The sequence below is a fragment of the Pholcus phalangioides genome, unplaced genomic scaffold (assembly GCF_987345545.1).
Source record: "Pholcus phalangioides strain wild (caught in Gottingen) unplaced genomic scaffold, Ppha-v1.0 ptg000011l_1, whole genome shotgun sequence".
Lineage (NCBI taxonomy): Eukaryota > Metazoa > Arthropoda > Arachnida > Araneae > Pholcidae > Pholcus > Pholcus phalangioides.
Genome location: NW_028301604.1, coordinates 20950896 through 20971728, shown reverse-complemented (window position 1 = coordinate 20971728; position 20833 = coordinate 20950896). Strand labels below are relative to the sequence as shown.

The window sequence follows — 20833 nt, the reverse complement described above, 5'->3', positions numbered from 1 at the left end:
AATATGGTGTGATCCCTTTTAGACAAAAATCTTATCTATTGTGAGTTTTGATACTGTCTGTTGCGGAGAATGTTTTTGGCAGAACTCTGTTTTATGATTTTTTTGGGAAAGGAATAATAGAAAAAGAGCTAAAAAGCCTAGTTAGACGCTGAATGTCATTTGGTTATCATTGTGAGTATTGACGGCCGTGAATGCAATGGCTCCACGCAAACTTCATAGTTTAAAATCAAAAGTTGAAGTATTCAAAAACTAGAATCGGGAAAAACTCAGAGTGAGCTCGCCGAAGAATATGGAGTTGCACGGAACCCGTTTCAACATTTGCTAAAAATGAGGGAAATTTTTTTTCTGCCTTTGAATCTTATGAACCAAGCAGAAAACGCATAAGAAATCATAATTCAGCGATGTAGAGGAAGCAACTCTTTTGTGGTTCAAATCCCCAATCTCACTCCATCCCATTATCAGGATCAGTAATTCAAGAGAAAGCAAAAGATTCCGCAAAAAGTCTCAATCAAGCAAATTAGGAATTATTCTAAGTATGAAAACTTTTTACAGAAAATTTGTGAATTTGTGGATGTTAGAATTGACGGAAAAATTTCTATTTGGTTCAGTTGAAATGATTGATTCTGCATGAAACTCAGCATGAGTGCCATGATTTGGAACTGCTTCCGTCATGTTGGTTTTTTTCCTGAGTCTTTGGAAAACAATTATTTCTCCAAAAATTCCTCCCAGATTAAGTGTGGAGAAAGCATAAATAGCACTATGGGTGATTGTATCGACAATGAATTTGTGAGTATTGACTCTGATCTTGTAACTTCAGGACTTTTAGCAGATGACAATATTCTAGAATCAATCACCCAAAGCAAGTGCTTCATGTTTCGAAGAAATAGAATCACCAGTATCTGCACCATCTCTCCATGATGCACTAAAAACTCAAGATGTGATACGTCACTTCCTACACAGTCAGGAAAGAACTGAACAATCACGGTATAAACTGAATAGTGTAGAAAATTTTTTTTCTCTTCGGAAAGAAAAACAAGCAAATGTACTTGATTATTTTTCATGAGGTAAATTTTTTTATACATTTTGATTCTATTTTGAAACACCCCAGAATTAAAATTAATGAGAATTAGCATTTTATTTAGTACAATTGTTAGAATGTATATAAGTACACAAAATGATCAGACAAAAATTTAGAGTGAAACCCAGCTAACTCGACATCTGCTTAAGACGACATGTTTGTCGATACTTTTGGGGTGTCGAGTTACTGAGAGTCTACTGTACTTGTCCAAGCTCTGGCAAAGTTTAGTCAAATGAGCTATGATATCTTGATATCACTGTTCAATGTAATGCTGTTTTCCTTGAGGAAGTCTTGTAAAGTACAAAATGACTCAACATCATTGTTTTTGACTTGTTCTATCCAGAGTATAACTTTACATTTCATGGCAGTGATTTTGTCTTCAGCAGAAAACACGATGTTTTTGCCTTGTAAAGCAGTGCTCAGTTCATTGAGCTTACTAAACACGTCTGCCAAATATGCCAGGGGCTGCAGCCATTCAGGATTGCGGAATCTTTCAAACAGTTGAAAATGGTGTTCTGCACTAAAAACAAGTATTTCAGCATGCAATTTGGAAACACGAGTCTATTTGACCAGGTAAAAGTCATTGCACTTCCATGTGCAGCAAGAGAGATGTGTGCCCCGTTCCCATTTCTTCACAGAGGATTATAAAGATTCTAGATTGCAATTTTCAGGCTTTAATAAAATTCACTATTCTCACACCACCTTGTCAAGTACAACACTCAGTGAGACCGGGATTTGTTTTGCTGCTAAAGCTTCTCTGTGCAGAATGCAATGGCTCTTGGTTGTGTTTTTTGAAACCAGTTGCACGCGAGTTACAAAGCCTTTTCAACAACCGGTCATTGATGCAGCAGTCTACGCGTTTTTCCCAAGACAAGCTGTTTGATTCCAAATACCTGTTTACCAGGTTTAATGTCTTCTCCAGTAGCGTTGCTTGTCAGAGATTTAAACAAAAGTTCATGTACAGTGCTTCTCTGTGTGGACTAGTCTTTAATTCACTGACCTATGAGGTCAGCTAATAGATTTGAATTCCTTAACCTGTTTTTCTCTAAACATGCATTTTGCAGCTTCCATCACGCATGGTTTTACTAATTTCTCACCAATCGTGTGAGATTCATCAGCACAACCATTAGGTAGGAAATTCGGAAAGACAATTCATGTGTGGTTTCCGCATGCAGTCATCAAACCGCAACTTGTGTTGAGACATCTCAAGGTCTTTCGCAAGTTTTCAAAGTATGGCGATGAGCACGTGCTGAGATTAGGGTGTTTCGTAGTGAAGTGTCATTGCAACTTGTGTGTGTGGCGAGAACCAAAGAACTGTTGCTGAGGGCTACTTTACACATAACACAAAGAGCATTAGGTTTTTCTTCATTTCCAGTTGGTATAAAGCCCCACTTCACATACCTAGCATCATACTTTCGTAATTTGACGAGAGGTTCTAACTTGTTTTTAGTTGAACGCTTCGTGTTAGCTGGTTTAATGATAACAGCCGTATCTGTTGCTTCTACTGAGTTGGGCTGTACTGAAGCTTCACTGGCTATACTGTCAGAGTCGAGTTTATGATTTCATCAATTCTTGTCCTTCTGCCAAGTGTACCTGTTTTTAGCTAGCATTTCATCTTTCACTATTCTTTTCATAACTTTTGAAGTACTTTGATAGACATGGAAGGAAGCAAAAACTATTTATTTTTATGCTTCTGCAGGGTAAAACAAGACAAGATGAGGCTTCAAACAAATAAGAACACAGCAAAAACTACAGCAAAATCGCTAGATCAATTCTCTTCTGATGAAAGAGAACAAACTGAATCAGTCTCAGAGGAGTGAAAAATTCCAACCTGAGCAAAAACGGAAAACATGAAGTGAAAAGACAGTCAGCTTTTAGCAAATGACCATGTAGGTTTTTTTTCTGGACCATGCTAAATGTTTGCTTGTCACATGATGTTACATGACCAGCACTGATTGGGCATTGAAAGCGATTATGCATTACTGGGGTGAGGAATCTTGAAATTTTTGATGAACTCGCCCGCTTACTATGGTGATCACTCGTTTGAAATTTCCCTTATCCTTTTCCTTTAACATTAAACAAAGAAGAAAAAATGCACTTCAATGTCAATGCCTTTCTGGAGTTCTTCTCATGGGGTTCAAATGACCTCAGTCCCCCACAGATGAAGTTGGGAGTAAAAAATGAGACAATAGGACATTAAGTTTGAGTCACAAAAACTTCAATTAGTTGATGTTTTCACTTCAACTCAAATTTGAAATGTTTGGAAAATTATCATTTCTATACATTAAATCTATGTGATTATTGTGGATTACAAAAATGTGCCGCTATAGTAATTTTTTCTTGCATATTTTCATCTCAAAAGCCCTAGGCTTTGATGATTGACTGATTGCTGACAGCGACATGATATCAGGGCCACAACTAGGTGCTTAGTCAGTTGGGGCAAGCACACATTTTGGCACCCCCTTTCAATGTTGAAATAGAGATTAAAGGGTGAAATTTGCACTCCCCCCCTGATCTGACGCCCTGGTCACCAGTCCCCCCCCCCTCCCAGTTGTTGCCCTATAGTTGTCACTGTGTCCAGAATAGTTTAAAAAAATACCCTTCAAAGCCCTAAACAAGCAATCAGCAATGTTGACCGCTAGCCGTGATGCCCCTAAGAGCCGTGATGCATGGTTTGAGAAACATGAATGAATTAACGGCAGAACTTTGCCACTGGACTTATCCTGTTGCCAAGATCTCTTCTAGCCCAGCTTCGTACCAGAGTCCGGAACACTTTATTTTGAGTTGAAAAAAAAACAAAACATAAAATTTTTACAACATATTTTCCCCGAACAATTGGGTGCTGTCGCAATGAACAAATTTCGTGGTGAACAGATGAGATGATGATGGGAATTGGAGAAAAGTTCTCTCGTTTTGTTAAGAAGGATGAATGTACATATATTAGAATGAAGGTATATTTTAGAAGCAATTGGAGGGGCCCCATGCCATTTCATCTGTTATGTTGCACTTAACATTTTATATACATAGGATACTAAAAGAAACAGAACAAGAATCTTATTGCATAATATAAAATATCCATGAGAGCGAGTCATCTCTCTTTATCCGTCTAATGTTACAAATCCTATCAATTTTTTTAAGTGAAATGCATTTCAGGTTTCTCTGAGCAGAAAGTAGCCAAAAAAAGAAGATAAGATTACATTAATGCGTAGTAATAAGGAGGAAAAGAGATGTCTAGTTAGATTTCTTTCCAGTGTGTGGATTACAAACTGGTTTTCATGATGCTATTTGTGTGTAAAGATAAATATATAATAATAGGAGATTTTTTTTAGATAACACAACAATAGACAATGTATAAATAAAGCACACTGAGACTGGGGGAACGTCGATGACTCTGAGTAAATATTTTATGAATTTATAGTTTTCTGCCAAGCTTTGAAAGTGACATAAAACATCAGTTTTTTGTAAGTATGAATAAATCAAAGACGAGAATAATATGCTCTCAGTAGGGACCTGTAATCAAGACCTGATGTTGGTATTTACCTTTGAAAGCTAGATATTTATGTGTTATTTATGAGATTTTTTTAATTTGAAAGAAGATTTATTTTGATCAATTAGTTTTGATTAGAGCTTTCACAAATTATTGCACTGTGTAGCAGAATAGATCAAACGTGGGACCCCTTGGACCCCTTTCACCGATACGAATAGTTTTCTCTAGTCTCTTATACAGAAAAACTTCCGATAACAATCATTTCTCATTCGCAGACTTTTTTTTTGGGCCCGTGGAATGGAACCTTAATGCATAGTATTTCACTCCGTAGTGGAATAAAAGTTCTCGGTGCCGAAGTGGGAGGGGGTATTTTAGCAAGAGATCTCATTGTGCAACGTAGGCCTCTATTGATTTGGATAATCATTGTCATAGATCAGGGGTCTTCAACCTTTCTTGAGTGTCTAGCACTGCCTAAACCCATCATTAAATGAAGAGCACACCTTACGGTAACTTTGACATACATATACCTGAAAGCATTCATTGTAATCATTGAATCTAATTTTTACAGGGTGTTCAATCAAAGCATTGGTCAAGTGCTCATGAGCATGAAATTGGACACATGCATTGATCATTTTTGATGCTTCAAAGAGCACCATGGTGCTCACAAGCAACAGGTTGGAGATGGCTGTCATAGATCAAGAGCAGCACCAAATTGTTTTATTGTTTAAAAAAAAAGATTAAAAAAAAAACCATTTATTTTCTGCAAGTGTGGAACCTGTCAAAGCTTGGGGCTATGTGCTGCTGCAGCATTAACCAATCTGTGGGGGGGGGGGGAGCTCTGAATGCCGGATGAGATATTAAATAATATGGAGAATACAAACATTTACATGATTTGATGTTTTTGCAGCCCCCCCCCCCCAGCTTCTAGTCAACTGAGTTGATCTGAATGAAAGTAGGTAAATCAAGTAACCGTAATATCTCTTCAAAATTGAACTACAGTTATTGTTATCACGAATAATATGTCTTTTCTCTATGAATTTATTTTGAAGTGCATTCCCTGAGACAAAGACGAGCGGGAAAAAAGATGATTGTTAGTAGGAAAAAAGAACACATGCTTTTAGTCACAAGAAGTTTTAGGGTTGCTTTGTTAGGCGCACACACAGGGCGTAACAATAGCTGTGAAGGAATGGTGTTTCTATTTCTTCCATTCAATTTCTGACAATATTACGTCAGAAACACTGGACAGGTTAACACCTTGTTGGTGAGCAAATGGGTTTGATAACTTGTGAGCAAGAAGCCAGCATCAGTTTATGGTTTAAGAAACACTGATGTCCAGTATTTCTGTGCTTTTCTTTTAGCTAAAAATAAAATCTTCAAGAGAAGATTTGAAGATATAAGAATACTCAAGATTTTTAAGCAATGGCAATGTAATGCAAATTACAGTTATTTAAGTGTAATTTATAATATGATTTTGAAAAATTTAATGTTATGGGTAATTTTTCTCAAGAATGATTATTATATAACAAACAAAATACAAGTGTTCAAAAAGTCCATAAAAAGTTTAAAAATTCATAAAAACCGGAAAAATAACAAATAAAACACTGTTTGCAGGGTTAGTATTGCTAAATCACAGGAATTTTTTTAAGACAGGAAAAAAAATTAAAAAAGCCAATAGGTGGTGCTGACATACACAAGTCAAAGAAAAGATATGCAAATAATGAACAGAATGCCTCCAAATCGTTTATTACAGGAGTATGTGTTCCACATTACCACCACCACGGGATAACACATTGCAGGCGAGTCACAAATCCAGCAACAGCAGAGTGCAGCAGATCCACATACATGGTTTACAACAGTGAACTGGTTGTGGATTAGTAGCGCAAGTTCTTATAACCGTCTCATTTGCATATTTCCACCAAAGTTGCTCATACCAAAAATTCCAGTGACATAGCGATGCTAACCCTGCAAACTTTTTTAATTTCGGTTATTTTTCCGGTTTTTATTCATTTTTAAAGTTTCTCTAGACTTTTTGCCCACCCTGTACAATTGAAACCATTGAACTTTTGTGATATTTTCTTTGAAATCTATGGGGGTCATTTTCAGAGAAATTTTAGTTCTATGATTTTCACCCTTATACAACGTTTTGATGTGGCTTCTTCAGTGTCATATAAACAAGGTTCCATATGTGGTGAAGAATCTGTAGAATGGGGAAAATATATAACCTCAGGTTAGGCAAGATAGAAAGTGAAGCTGTTCCTTTTTCTGTCTTGGGATTGCTATTTAGGGTTTGCTATTCAGAAAAGCGATAAGAATCTGACATCGCAAAGCTCAATTGGCAATCCCAAGGAATAGAGGGGGGAGGGGTACAAAATGCGAAGGGACAATTTAAAAATTTGACATCTTTGGAGAAAGACCCTCATAAAATCTGCGTGTTGGTCTTGAGTTTTGGGAATACCAATTCTCAGCAAGTTTTCTTGACTCTGTTGTTATCTGAAGGACTTGTGTGGGAGAATAGGAAGAAAAAGCTTCAAGAAGAAAGAAAGAAGCCAAAATACAATGTTATATTTTTCTTAGAGTTGGGGCAGAGAGGGAGCACTATCGTTAGCGATAAAATCTAAAAACCACCTTCTTGAAAAAAAGACATTTTAGGGGGTTGCTTATTTCCACTGTGCTAGTTAAACATACAATGCAAAATCTGTGAAATTTATAAAACCTCAGAAAGGGTTGAGAATTTTATGAATTATCTTAAGTTAATTACTCTCTTTGTTTTGAAAGTTTTGTCCATTAGTTTTGTCTTTTCAAAATGAACTTGTTCAATAGTAGCTGGATTTTGATCTAGCGATGATATTATATAATTTCAATATTTTTTTAATTACATGAATTATAAAAATATATTTTTTTTGGTTCAAGGATGTGTCTATATATATATATATATGAGACATAAAAAAATAAAAGTAATTTGGCACGAGCCAAATTTCTTTGGAGCCATTTCAATTTACCTATAATTTAAATTCTTATTTCTTGCCAAAACATAGATATTCCCTGGATGTTTTAAGTATTGTGTAAATAATGTTAAAAAATGTATTATACGAGTTAATTTTTTCCCCCTTCTTTCCTATAGGAAGCTAAATCCAGTAAAATAGTTGTCAAAATTTGAAGCATGAAAATAAAAGAAATATGATACCCATAGAAGCAAGGGATTCTGAAAGTTTTTTGGAATCATTGAAAATGATGGTAGTTACTCTTTCTTCATTTTCTGAACTGGTAAGCTGGCTTATACCACACAATAATAACGATTCTTTATGAAAAACTAATATGGGAAATTGTTTTTCGTTTTAGAATTAGACAAATCTTTAGGGAGCTGTAACAGTTTGAATTTTTGTGACGTCATTTCTGTAATTGTCAGTTACTTTGCCAAACAACCAACGAAAGTAAAATTCTTCACCAGCAGAGGGTTACAGGCTTTTTGAAAATGAACCGAAATATTCAGTCCTGCTATAGAAAACCAAGTTTGATCATCTTTTACGATTGGGGCTTTTTCTCTTTGTGAAGAGTAATATTATAACCTTGTTATATATATAATGCGTAATGATTTTTGAGGGAAGATGTCAAAGGTGAAATTTTTTGAGAAAAGGTGCGTACAGTGCATAGTGTTTACTGCATGATCTTGTTTTTTATGTTGTCACTAATCAGATTACATGTTGATCAGTAAAAAAAGAGCTAAATGTTTTGAGTAATTTTAAACTTTCATTGAAACTGCTACACATAAAAAGCTTCAATGGAAGATGTAAGAATTTTAGCTTGACAAAGGTGGCTGGTGTAAACAATAAATAATGATTCAATCAGAAACTTTTCATCAAACTAGTTATTTTATGAATTGACATATTAGTGGTTTTTGATTTTTTCTAATGATTATTCATCAAGTAATTTTTGCACCATATTCTACATGGGCAATGAAGATTTTTCATTCCTTTGTGACTGCAATTGATCTTTATCGTGCTGAAAGGTTAAGTTGGAACTCTAGAAAAAAAAAATCTTATCTCAAAAAACTGTTAGTGATACTCTATACTTAATAAATTTACTTAACATTTTTACAAGGAAGATTTTGTGACAGTGGAAATTTATTTCAATCTATATGATTTGCACAGAACTTGATTATTTTTTCAGATAAAGTTTCATTTGGCTGCGTATTTATAAGGGAGCAGCTGTCCTGGGCCTCTTAGCAGATAGACTTCAGGCTTTCACCATTCTAGACACGACTAATTTTGCTGCCGTTATGAGATGCTCTTATATTTTGTTTCTCAATTTTTTTCTCCAAAAAATCATGCCTGCCCCCCCCCCCCACTTTAGCTCTCAATTTTCAAATGAAAGCTATCTTTCATTTTGGAAATTGAGATAGTTTTTTTTTTCTTTTTCTTTACTGTTTTTTCTAAATATGGTTTTGAGTATACACACTTATAACATAAATGAGCAGGGTATGCCGATTTAAATCACTTGATTTTTTAAAAAAAAATGATTGATTTAAATCAAAAAATTTAAATTTTGTTTTTCGTTACATAACTTCAATGACATTGAAGTAAAAGTAATCTAGTATGGTATGGATGTTACTGATATGTGGTAAAGTGTTTGTGATTAGAAGAAGTATAGAAGATTTTTGGGTTGAATATAGACTTGAACTTAATCCCTAGATACAGTGCAGAAATAAAACTGCTCTATTTCTAGATTTTGTGCATGGAAAAGATTGCAGAAAAATATAGGGAGTTGAACTTGCACTTAGCTTAACTGCACTAGGTATTTTCAATGCATTACAACGTGGCACTAGGTTTCCCCTGATTAAAAAAAAGGGGAATTGAATTATTTTTTGGATAATGCCTTGAATTGTGTGCCCTAAATTGCTAGATTTTGTACAAACTTAAATATAGTTGGGTTTTCTACTTTACTTTTCGTATTAAAATTTTGAGTTTGCTCGTTTTTTTACCACATTCATTAATTGTGCAAGAAACAATCTTGTCTCAATAGAATTTGTTTTACTTAGTTGATGCTGAATGGCCCTTTGGTTGTGCATTGAGTGAATTGAGATGTCTGCACCATATGTTATACTGAGTTGCCACCACTCATTAACTTTAATGGGGTTGGGGAAACTTGTGAATGAAAGCATTTTTCTCTATAAAAAACAAGTTAATCCATGAAGTTAATTTGAGCTCAATGACCTTTCATGTTACATAAACATGAAAAGTCATGATGATTTTTGGTGTTCGTATTTTTTGCTTTTAATGTGTTTGTAGTTTATTCATTAATGCTTAATTAAATTTGAGCAATTAGGAGAAAAAAGCAGTTAGGTGATATGAAACTATGCATTCTTAAAGATTCTCAAACTTTGTTTTCTAATTAATAAGCGGTCAGTTAATTTTAATCGAAAAACAATTTAAATAAAAAAAAAAAATCTTTTTTTTTTTTTTTTTAATCAGGATTTTTCATATCCTGTAAATGAGATGCCATGAAAATTTTAAACTGTATTTGTTAGATTTCATCGTGACAGTTTGGTTTGTAACTGTGACCGATTTCATTCAACGAGCTTATTTTGTTAATAAAATTAATTATGTTGCAGAATTACAATCAAAAGAGGTAGTGCAACCATGGCCCTTCCCTCCACTAAATGCCCACTAGGGCAAAGCACCTAAGCAAAATTTTTCACGGGCCAAATTTATAGCATAAAAAAGATAATTTTCTCTTGCCCCAGGGCTAGACCAATGGATACAGGACCGTTTTAAGAGCACCCCGGGCCAAGTGATTTTTTCTGAGGCTCTACCTGGTAAATTTACATGCATACTCCTGAAAAATTTCAACTATATCTCATTTTTGTGAGGCTCATCTTCTCTTGAGGCCCGTAGGCCCTGCCTGGGTGGACTCATGCATTTAAGACAGCACTGCATGGAACATTTAAATCTTGGAACTGGAAAAAAATCTCATCTGAAAATGTTAGTGATGAATGTTAGTGAATTTAAATGGGACAAACATCAATTTTGTGCAACTTTGATCAAAGCAAAAAATTTTTATTTTTGGATATAACAACTTAAAAATTTGAAAAGTGCACACTCACAAGAAAGAAAAAACTGGTTTGCTTTTTCTAGATTTCTCTTTAGTTTACAAGTTATCAGTTTCAAAAATTCTCCCAGATATACGTTTGATGTACGTTCAGTAAATTTGGCAAGATTTTGAATTGACGTCATCAATTTTTTAAGCGTTGTTAATTATTATTAACTCCATAATTATTAGTCAAATCAAAAAACTGAAAACACTTTTCCATATTAGTTTTTCACAAGGGATTCCTTCATTTGTAATTATTGGGCAATTGATAGTTACCACCTAGTAGATATCTACACTGGTGTAAGAAATTAAGAGAATTTGCAGACTTGGTCGATTATCTCTAGAACTACTGTACAGATTTTAATGAAATTTGATATGTACATACATTGATACAAAACAAATAACCATTCAATAATTGTAATACACACGCATGATCGTGCGTAACACTCGTTGGAGTCGGAAGGTATGAAACAGCGGTTGCAGAATAAACAAAAAAATGGGTTAATAGGGGGTATGGTCCCTTCTTACAGATATACACTACTACTTCACCAAACACCAACTCTGGCCATATCGCTGTATTGCAATTTACTGCCATTAGTGAGATTGGTTGGAAGTGAAGGCGCTGTCTATCGGTGGGCGCCTCGAGTTCTTACAGATTATACAGGTCTCACAGCGTGATTTCATACTTGAAATAAAGCAGTTTATCATTTCCTGTGGCAATTGGTCCCACTCGTTCAGCAACGCTGTTTTCATTCCCTGGATGGTTCCCGGAGGAGGGTTGTGAGTTGCAATTGCCGTCCCAGACATGCCCTATAGGGTTAAGGTCTGGAGATCTGGCTGGCCAATCCATCCAGCAAATATCCTCACTCTCTAGAAAATCGTCGAGCAGAAGAGCTCTATGTGGCCTCGCGTTATCGTCCATTAAAATGAACTCGGGGCCAACTGCACCCCTGAAAAGGCGAACATAGGGCTCCAAGACCTCATCCCTATACCTCACACCAGTCACAGTGCCTCTTTCAAAGACACGGAGAGGTGTGCGGCCATCCAACATGATGCCTGCCCAGACCATTAAACATCCTCTGCCATAATGGTCGATTTCGCAGACATTGGAGGGTAGGTAGCGGGCCCCTGGTTCTCTCCATATGAACGTACGGCGAGAATAGGTGCTTAGGCTGAACCGGGACTTAGTGAAGAGAACGGTCGCCCATTGATCCATCCTCCAATCTCTCTGCACTATGATAAACGGATTCTCCTGTCCATAGAAGTGAGCGGGACGCAAACAGCAGGTCTTCTTGCAAACAACCCTCTCTCATGAAGTCTTTTGGAAACAGTCACCCTTGATACACGGGTTCCTGTGGCTGCATACAAGTCACGAGAGAGTTGAGAAGCTGTAGCACTCCTGTTACGCCTCGCTATAATCGACAAATGGCGATCTTCTCTGGCTGTCGTGGCTCTTGGACGCACTTGCCCAGGCTTTCTCTCGATGGATCCGGTATCCTGGAACTGTTTCCATAAGTTACACACGACGCTGGGCGTTAAATTGAACTCTCTACAAATCTGGACTTGAGATTGGCCTGCTTCTAGCCTCTCCACAATTCGCCACCTCATTCCATCATCTAAACGTTGGTGGTTACTCATTTTTACTGTTACAATTTGAAATTAACCGATTGCTGCAAAATAACACCAAGAAATTCGCCGAGGTGTGCTAGCGAACGAAATGCGTCTTAACTTACGCGTGCTTATAAAGCCTGTTTCTCTACTGGCTCCGCCTACACACACGTGTACGCTTACGTATTTGACGTACAAGATTTGCATTTTTGTCTAGAAGCAGTGGTTTTACATTCAGTTCAGTTCTTTTCATGAAATTTGATAAAATATGCAAATTCTCTTAATTTATTCCACCAGTGTATATATATTTCTGATTGTCACTGACATTTGTGTCGATCTATAATTCTGATTGTATATGCTGTATCATGCTTTGTGTATATTTTTTTATTTCCCTCTTTCTGGTCACACCAGTTATTTTCGATAGCATATACACAAACTGTTTCTAAAAGTAAGCATGATAGCTCTTATGTTTTTAAAAAGGAACTTGTGATGAAACTAAATTTTAGAGCATGGGCTTATTCCATGATGTATACAACATTTTTTATTTCTTACTTTTCAGTAATGATTGTTATCTTGTTTTTGAATATTTGAGTGAAATACATTTCAAGTTTTTAGTTACTGATATTTTATGGGCATTGCATATAGTTTTGTTTTTATAATTGCATTTTTAATGGAGTTGCTACAGTTGATAAATATGATATCCATATTCGTTATTGGCATTTCTTTCTCAGCCACCTTGTTAGGCATTTTGTCTGTTTTGGCCATATATTTGTATTAACTAATTCTCATTGATTTCCCATTTAAAGCATTTTCCCACTTACATTTTTTCATGATAGTTTTTTTTTTAAATGTTATAAGTGGGATTCACAACTGTATTTTTCTAATTTCTTAAAAAATACCTGACAGAATTCAGTGAAATATGTTACACAGATCTTGTACAGAGCATAAGACTGGTAGCAATTCCTACAATACGGATATGAAAGTACATACCCACCTATGATTGTCTGTAATACTCACATGAGAGCAGAAATATCGAAAACTGGCATTGCAAGATAGCACTTCAAGTGAGGCAAATAGGATGTATTGTTATCTCTAATAGACGGAATGGGTCAGACATACAGCCATCATATTGTTAATGAGATAGTTGAGTTCCTCTGGGGTCACCCGTATTCTCTACTACACCGAAGTAGTCCTTAGAGCTCCTGGATGAAATTCTCAGAGGCTGTTGATAATTTGCAATTGTCCTTTTTTAGACATATTTAATCCTGTATATGATTGTTTAGGTCTGGTGATCTGAGATGTCTAAACTCAATATCCTCACTACAGAAATATCCATTCATCTGTTCAGCTCTATGTGTGCTAGTATTGTTATCTATAAAAAGGAACCAAGTGACAACTGGGCCACTGGGAAGTCACTAACTGGTTTAAATGGTGTTTTGTTCCGGAAGTCAGGCGGTACCTTGAGAGTGAAGACATGTCATTCAAAGTTCTTTTGATACTGGATGATATTCCTGGACAACAAGATGTCAATATGTTCAAAGCTGATGGTGTGGAAGACCTTTATATGCCTCCTAATCAACATCTATCATTTAGCCCCTTGATCAGGGGGTAAAGCGAACATTCAAGGCTTACTATACACACCACTCAATGGAGATAATTGTGCACGCAATAGAAGATCCAAACGTATAAAATGTCTTGAAGGTGTGGAAGAATTACACCATCGCTAATGCCATTACTGTCATAACTAGAGCCGTGGCAGCTCTTAAGTAGAAGACAAGTTCACCGATGCCTTTGTGGTATGTCCTTCACATGCAGAAAAATTAGCAGAGGAAGCCTTGTCAATATATTCCAACATACTTGATGATATGAAGAAGAAACATCAAACAGAAATCACAATGTCCTTTCAGAAAGCATCGCCAACAACCGCTGCACCCTCTTTTACATTCCCCTTCTACCTCTGCGTCACCCTTCTCTTCTCATGATGTTCAATAAACGAGATAAAAAAACCCATGGTTTCGGTTATTCGCGGTCACCCCAGGAATGTAACCCCTGCGAATATGGGGAGGGGGCAGACTGTAATTACATTTACAAAAACATTGCTATATTAAAATTATGTTGCATAAATACACTGAAGAGCCAAAAAAACTGGTGCACCTGCCTAATATCGTGTATCGCCCCCCGCGGGCAAGCAGAAATGCCCCAACATGACATGGCATGGACTTGACTAAAGTCTGAAGTAGTGCTGGAGGTAATTGACACCATGAATCCTGCAGGGCTGTCCATAAATCTGTGCAGGGCTGTCCTCGCAGGGCGAGGCGTAAAGCTTTGTGTCGTGCAGTCATCAAGGGTACACGATGGGCCTTCGGTTCCAAAAGCCCATATCGATGATGTTTCGTTGAATGGTTCGCACACTGACACTTGTTGATGGCCCAGCATTGAAATCTGCAGCAATTTGCGGAAGGGTTGCATGTCTGTCGCGTTTAATGATTGTCGTCAGTCGTCGTTGGTCCCGTTCTTGCATGATCTTTTTCCGGCCACAGCGATGTCGTAGATTTAATTTTTTACCGGATTTCCGATATTCACGGTACACTCGTGAAATGGTCGTACGTGAAAATCCAAATTTCATCGCTACCTCGGAGATGCTATGTCCCATCTCTCGTGCGCCGACTATTGTGGGTCCCTCATATTACACAATCAACATGTAGTCATATGTATAGATGTATCACAGAAAACAGCAAACTATAAATTCAGTTGGACTCGCTTATAACGAGTCGAGAAAAACAGCAAATTTAACTAGCTAAAGAAAAGTGGAAAGCGAGCATCGAAAGTGTTTTAGACCTGTAGGTTCTTGAATCAATTTTTACTTAGGAAACTTTGATTTCTGAATCAATTTAGAAATCAAGCTGCTCTAATGTATGATAAAAAAATACTTTGATGGAGCACCCACAGCACCATGGCTCTGATTAACTGTGGCGAATGTAACAGGCGTTTTGGAAGTTATTGTCTTAAGAATAAAATAACCTTTCTGTTCTCTCTTCTAAGACTTTCTTCGAGTAAAATAGGACTCGTGAAAAAAAAAGCAAAGATTTTACTATCAATACCAACAAAAAAACACCAATAGAATGTCTTCCAGGGAAAACAACAGGAACATTTTCAGGTGTAGCTAAGCACCCCAAAGCAGAATATGCTGAAATCTGCGACATATGTCAGAGAACAGTCAGTTCTACTGCAGAACAATCTGGAAGAATTTTAAGAACACTATTATAGGAACTCATAATGCAGAACATTTCCAGTCAGCCGAGGGCTCATTGCAAAACAATGCAAAACGTTCTGCTTGGGGAGCTAAGCATTGTAGAAAGGTAAATTTTCAGATAAGATTTAGATAAGAATACAAAGAAATTCTCAAATTCTTGTTTAAAACGGGTTGAAAATTTGTTATGAGCGTGCTTTGCTGAAATTGATGTTCATTATAAGCAATCAAAATAACAAATAAGCAATATGAAATTCATGGGACAAGAATTATATTAGAACCAGGTCTGACTACTTTTTATAGCAAGGGAAAAGAAACGCCATCTGGCGATGTTGATATCTAATTTGCATATAAGTATGAATTTGACATTTCGGCTTCATCGTACTGATGCAAATAGAAATTGTAACAATTCTTGTAACAAAATGTCAAAAATGGAAAATATAATTGCAACACTCGAAGTTTTTACTTAAACAACATTTTTGGTCAGCATATCCACAATATTTTGTTTACTAATAATATGTAACAAAAACTTTAACCCCTTTACGATCAGGGCGTAATATTATGTCCAAACACCAGTGGAATGAATTCAATCTAACTGACTTTCTTCAACCTCTTTTTTCCTCATAGCCATATATGTATCCATATGAAACAAAGTTGTGTGTGCATGTTTTCTCCCTTCTGTTCTCCCACCACCATCATGATATCTCAATGAGATAATGATAAACTGATAACGAGTAACTGAGATAATGATGGTGGTTCTCAGCTTTTTCCCCTTCTCGTTCTCCACAGCATCCCCCCTCCGTACGCATATAAATATATATGCATCTTTCTCAGAACTAATCCTTATATTGTACATAGAAGTGAGAAAGAGAAAAAACTACAAAACAAGTTTGTAGGTGAGGGCGAAAAAGCAAGGCACTGTACTACTCTTATCTAATATATATCTGTATTGTTCCCCCTCACCCTTATGTTTTTTTTCTTCCTTTCTTTCCATTCTTAGTTTTTTAAACGTGGAACGAGACTACCACATTTATCACCTAGGCCTATACGTCTAATACAGATCCTTCAAATTTATCAGCCACAGCTTGAACGCGAAGTGGTTAAGCTTTTCTTGATCTAATAATTCCTTAACAAAATCCTGATGTCGATATGTTTTATTCTTTAATTTTCATTACAATTTCTAGAAAAATATATTGCACTTTCATTATTGCAATAAATTTTGAGTATAGATTTCCCAAAATTCTCATTGACCAAATTACTAATTTCACAATTTCTAACAATTTGCTATAAATTCGGATTTCATTGTTGATAGTGCTACACAACTTTGTTTCAAACTTTTCCATGAGATAGGTATATTTCTGAACATTGCAATATATCCACTTATTGATTTATGACTATCTCTGTCTGATACACAATTGGCATCTGAATAAGCAACTAAATCAAAATTTGAACATTTACTCAGAATTATATTATAATTGGCAGTTATAACATTTTCCAATACATTTCATTCAGATTGTTACAAAACTGAGATAATATAATTGGATACATACATAAGTTAGCCAAGTAAAGCAGTGATCTGATCAAATTTCTATTTGATCATTTGATCATTTTTGTCACACCACGGTCATTTTCTGCACACGAGGGCTAATTAGACCGGGACCTACAATTTATTGCCGATTCCGAACGGCAGGCTTGTTTTTTTTTTATACTCGTCGAGGGGTTGGTGCGCTAACCCCTCGATGGGGGACTCCCTGCGGTAGCAATTTTTGCTGCGGTCAAGTCGCCGTTTTTTTGTTGTACCCCTGTGTCAGGAAAGTTTTCTGACAAGGACGAACTGGGTATCGAACTCGCGACACCTCTAAACATCCTTTGGTACTTTAGGCGAGCATCTTATCGACCGGGCTACCGCGCCCATCAAATTTCTATAGGAGACATTACATATTTCTGATTCTTTAGTATATTGAATCACTGTTTTGGGATTCATTGAAATTTCCAATGTCAATGTTGAACATTAATAAATATATTTTTCTTGGAGTTGATTAACATGGTTTTCCTGATGCATTAATAGTTTTCATTGATAATATCAAATTCAACTCCTAAGAAACATTATACGGCCAAGATCTTTGCATTCAAATTTACTCTTGATTAATTCAAGAACATGATTTAGTTTCGACATATCTTGTATATGTGGATGGCAAAATCATCCACATATGCAAGAATAATTACTTTACAGTCTAATAGTCACAAATAAAAGCTGTAATTTTAACAAAAAAAGATGTCCAACCCTTTAATATAACATAGTGACGTGAATAATTTATTAACATGGGTAAGTGAGACTACCAGTGAAAATACTTCATTATTATCAATCCTTTCAATTTTTCAAAATCCCTGTGCTACCAAACAAGCTTTTAATCACTTAATGTTCCCAGATTCATCCTTTTTCAATGTGTATACCAACTTATTACCTAAAATTTTCTCCCTCGAGTTTCTAAACAATTTAATATATATCTGTTTTCTAATGTTAAAATTTCATCTTTCATTGCTTTTTGACAATTTAGTTTTTGAGGATGTTGCTGCGATTCTTCATTTGAACTTGTAATTTTCACCACTTAGAAAATTTACCTCTGCGTCATTATCCAAAGATTTTGTATCAATAAAATCTTGATTTTGTGAAATGAAATCACCCAAAATATTGAACTAAAAAAAAACAGGGTTGTGACAGTCATGTTCACCTTGGATGAAAAGTTGTCTCTGTGTATATATGCTTGTACATCTCTTTTGCTGAATAAATTAAATAAAAAAAATAAATAAACATGATTCCAATTTTTTATTAATATTCATGAGCATTATTCATGCTTCCTAAAAAAATTTTCGTATCAGGGTAATTTGGGTAATAATATACATCTTTTTGACCCAATTTTCTTATTCTTGCCATTCTTTTCCATTCGTGATCATCAAATTCCAAATTTAAAAGTATCAGTTGATTTTAGATCAATTTTGTCAGATTCACTTTCACTATTTTTACTGAAGATTTGAATGAACTCTGTTTTCCCTTTTTGACCTCTGTTGTCATTTTTAGTTATATTCCGCCTTTTTTTAATATAGGATTCCCCAAAACCCAAGTTAACAATTACTTTCATAGCTGTTTTGATTCATCAATTTTAACGTGTACTGAGAAATACAATTTTCTGAATGTTATGCCGAGAAAATTTCTCTGGATTTTAGTAAAAAAATTAGAGTTCCGCGAGTGTTCACTTTGTGACTTCAGGGACTACCGTCATCGTTAGGGAAAACACCCATAGAGATCAGCTGTGGTCATTTCTGTCGAGCAGCCATAAAAAAGTCTTGGTGATCGCATTTAAGCAACTGGCAAAGATGTGACTTTGTTCACTTAGCATTTATCAGCAATCATTTATCAGGGGGATGACCTTGGTTGCCGAAATTTCTGTATAATCATTATTGTATTCCATTAACAGCCATGCGGTAAACACAGTATAAGATTTTTCATCAGCGGCTTTGTATTTTGAGGTTTTTTTAATTGTTTCCTCTGATTAAATATGTCGTCAGAAAGAAAGTATATAAAACTGCTTTTAAGGGTTCATATACCCAAGATTATCACTGATAGCATCCACAAAAGAAAACACTTATGTTTTATGAACAGTGTGCAGATGTGATTTCTCTATTCTTCATGGAAAGACTGACATTGAATTATATTCTGCTCAGGGACAATGCAGAACCTGCTTTCGGAAGGAAGGGGAACTTTTGGAACTTTTTCTTAATAGATAATTTTTTTGATCAGGTTTATGAGTGCGGGGGTACTCCCCTCTCGGGAGAATCTCCGTATTTCTGGATTCCAAAAGTTGGCACACCTGTATATGGGTTGAGCTTGAAAACAAAAGGTATCATAAACTTATTGTAGGGGCTTGCTACAATCCACCGAATAGGGATCCAAACTACATTGCCAAACTTCATGATGAAATTTCTTATACGTGTGGGTATAAGAGGGTTGTCATTTTAGGGGATTTCAATTACTCGGGTATCAATTTGGGGAACCTTTCAGCTATAGATCAATATGAAAGACACTCTTGAGTTTTCACAGAATAATTTTTTGTATCGGAAGCCATTAGGGGTACTGCTATTTTGGATTTAGTTCTCACTAGTTCCAAAGATTTTGTTGCAACTGAAGTTTTATGAGATGAAGAATGCTGCTCGTCAGCAGAATCTCAACTGTTTCATTAAAGAGTTATCAGCCTGTCATACCACACTCTTCTGGAAAGAAAACACACACACACTAGAATGAATTAAAAGTACTGAAGACAGAAAATTATCAATTCATTCATATTGCTTAAATTCACAGGAATTATTCACAAGTTAGATTAATTAATTCATTAAAGGTTTCTTTTGCTGTTAGCTTCATTTTTTAAAATCTTTCTCAAGACCCATTCTTAGACTTCCCATTCCTTATCTCCGTCATGTTAAATTCATCTCATGTTAGGTGATTTCATCTTACACTATGTTTTGCCAAACCAATTAATCGGATAAAGCAAGGGACCCCTGTACTGTTAAAATTGTTTGAAGTGTTTGAGGGTTTACTATGCTCAAGTTACAACAGTTTTCTCTACATTTGAATATTAATTGGGACCAAATTCTAGGGAAAATTGTTTTTCTCCTTCGCACTTTGAAAGTATGCTACTCACTGTACTAAATATACTCTTCTATGGCTACATAAAACTTGAATTATCTTGTAACTGCAATCCAATCCTTGAAAAAGACAAGACTATTTCCTAAAATTCTGTGCAAACAAATGTCCTATGTAATACCATTTGAATGTCGTGATGCTACTTTGGTTTATAGAGAAACATAAGTTGCTTGTGTTTGGAGGCAAGGAAAGTAATGTTGAAATTAGGGGAGAGAGTTTCAGACCAGGTTAATTGCCATTAACCCTTTAAGCGTCAATTAGAAATCACCCAATTCCCCTTCAAAATGTCATATCTTTTTTTAATGAAGTAGGCTTTTTTCTAATTTTCTGCAGGTGCAAACTAAGGGGTATAGAAAAAGTTTTCCATTGACAAATAAACTTTACAAAGTATCTGGGCTTGTCAATGCTAAAATAAGGTAGCTTTAATAGAGACAAGATATCTCATCATCGTCGCTTACAGGGTTAAACATTGTATGAAACTAATTTTTTTTGAATTGGCAATATCATTAGACATCAGGTATGAAATTATGACCAGTCTGTAAAAATGGCAGATGCCATACAAGCCTTAACTCTATAATGCCCAGATCGCCCGAAGTTGGCCGAGTAGGTTAATGCCCATAACCG

General features: G+C 35.7%; 1 protein-coding gene across 2 annotated transcripts in view; it reads left to right on the top strand.

Annotated features, from left to right (window-relative positions):
- LOC149080208 (uncharacterized) overlaps nucleotides 1-20833 on the top strand; it is a 202286-nt gene that overhangs the window by 7657 nt on the left and 173796 nt on the right. For both annotated transcript variants that reach the window (XM_089239257.1, XM_089239256.1), the window contains exon 2: nucleotides 7687-7829. The gene's annotated coding sequence lies outside the window, so the exon portion shown is untranslated. The remainder of the gene's footprint in view (nucleotides 1-7686; nucleotides 7830-20833) is intronic.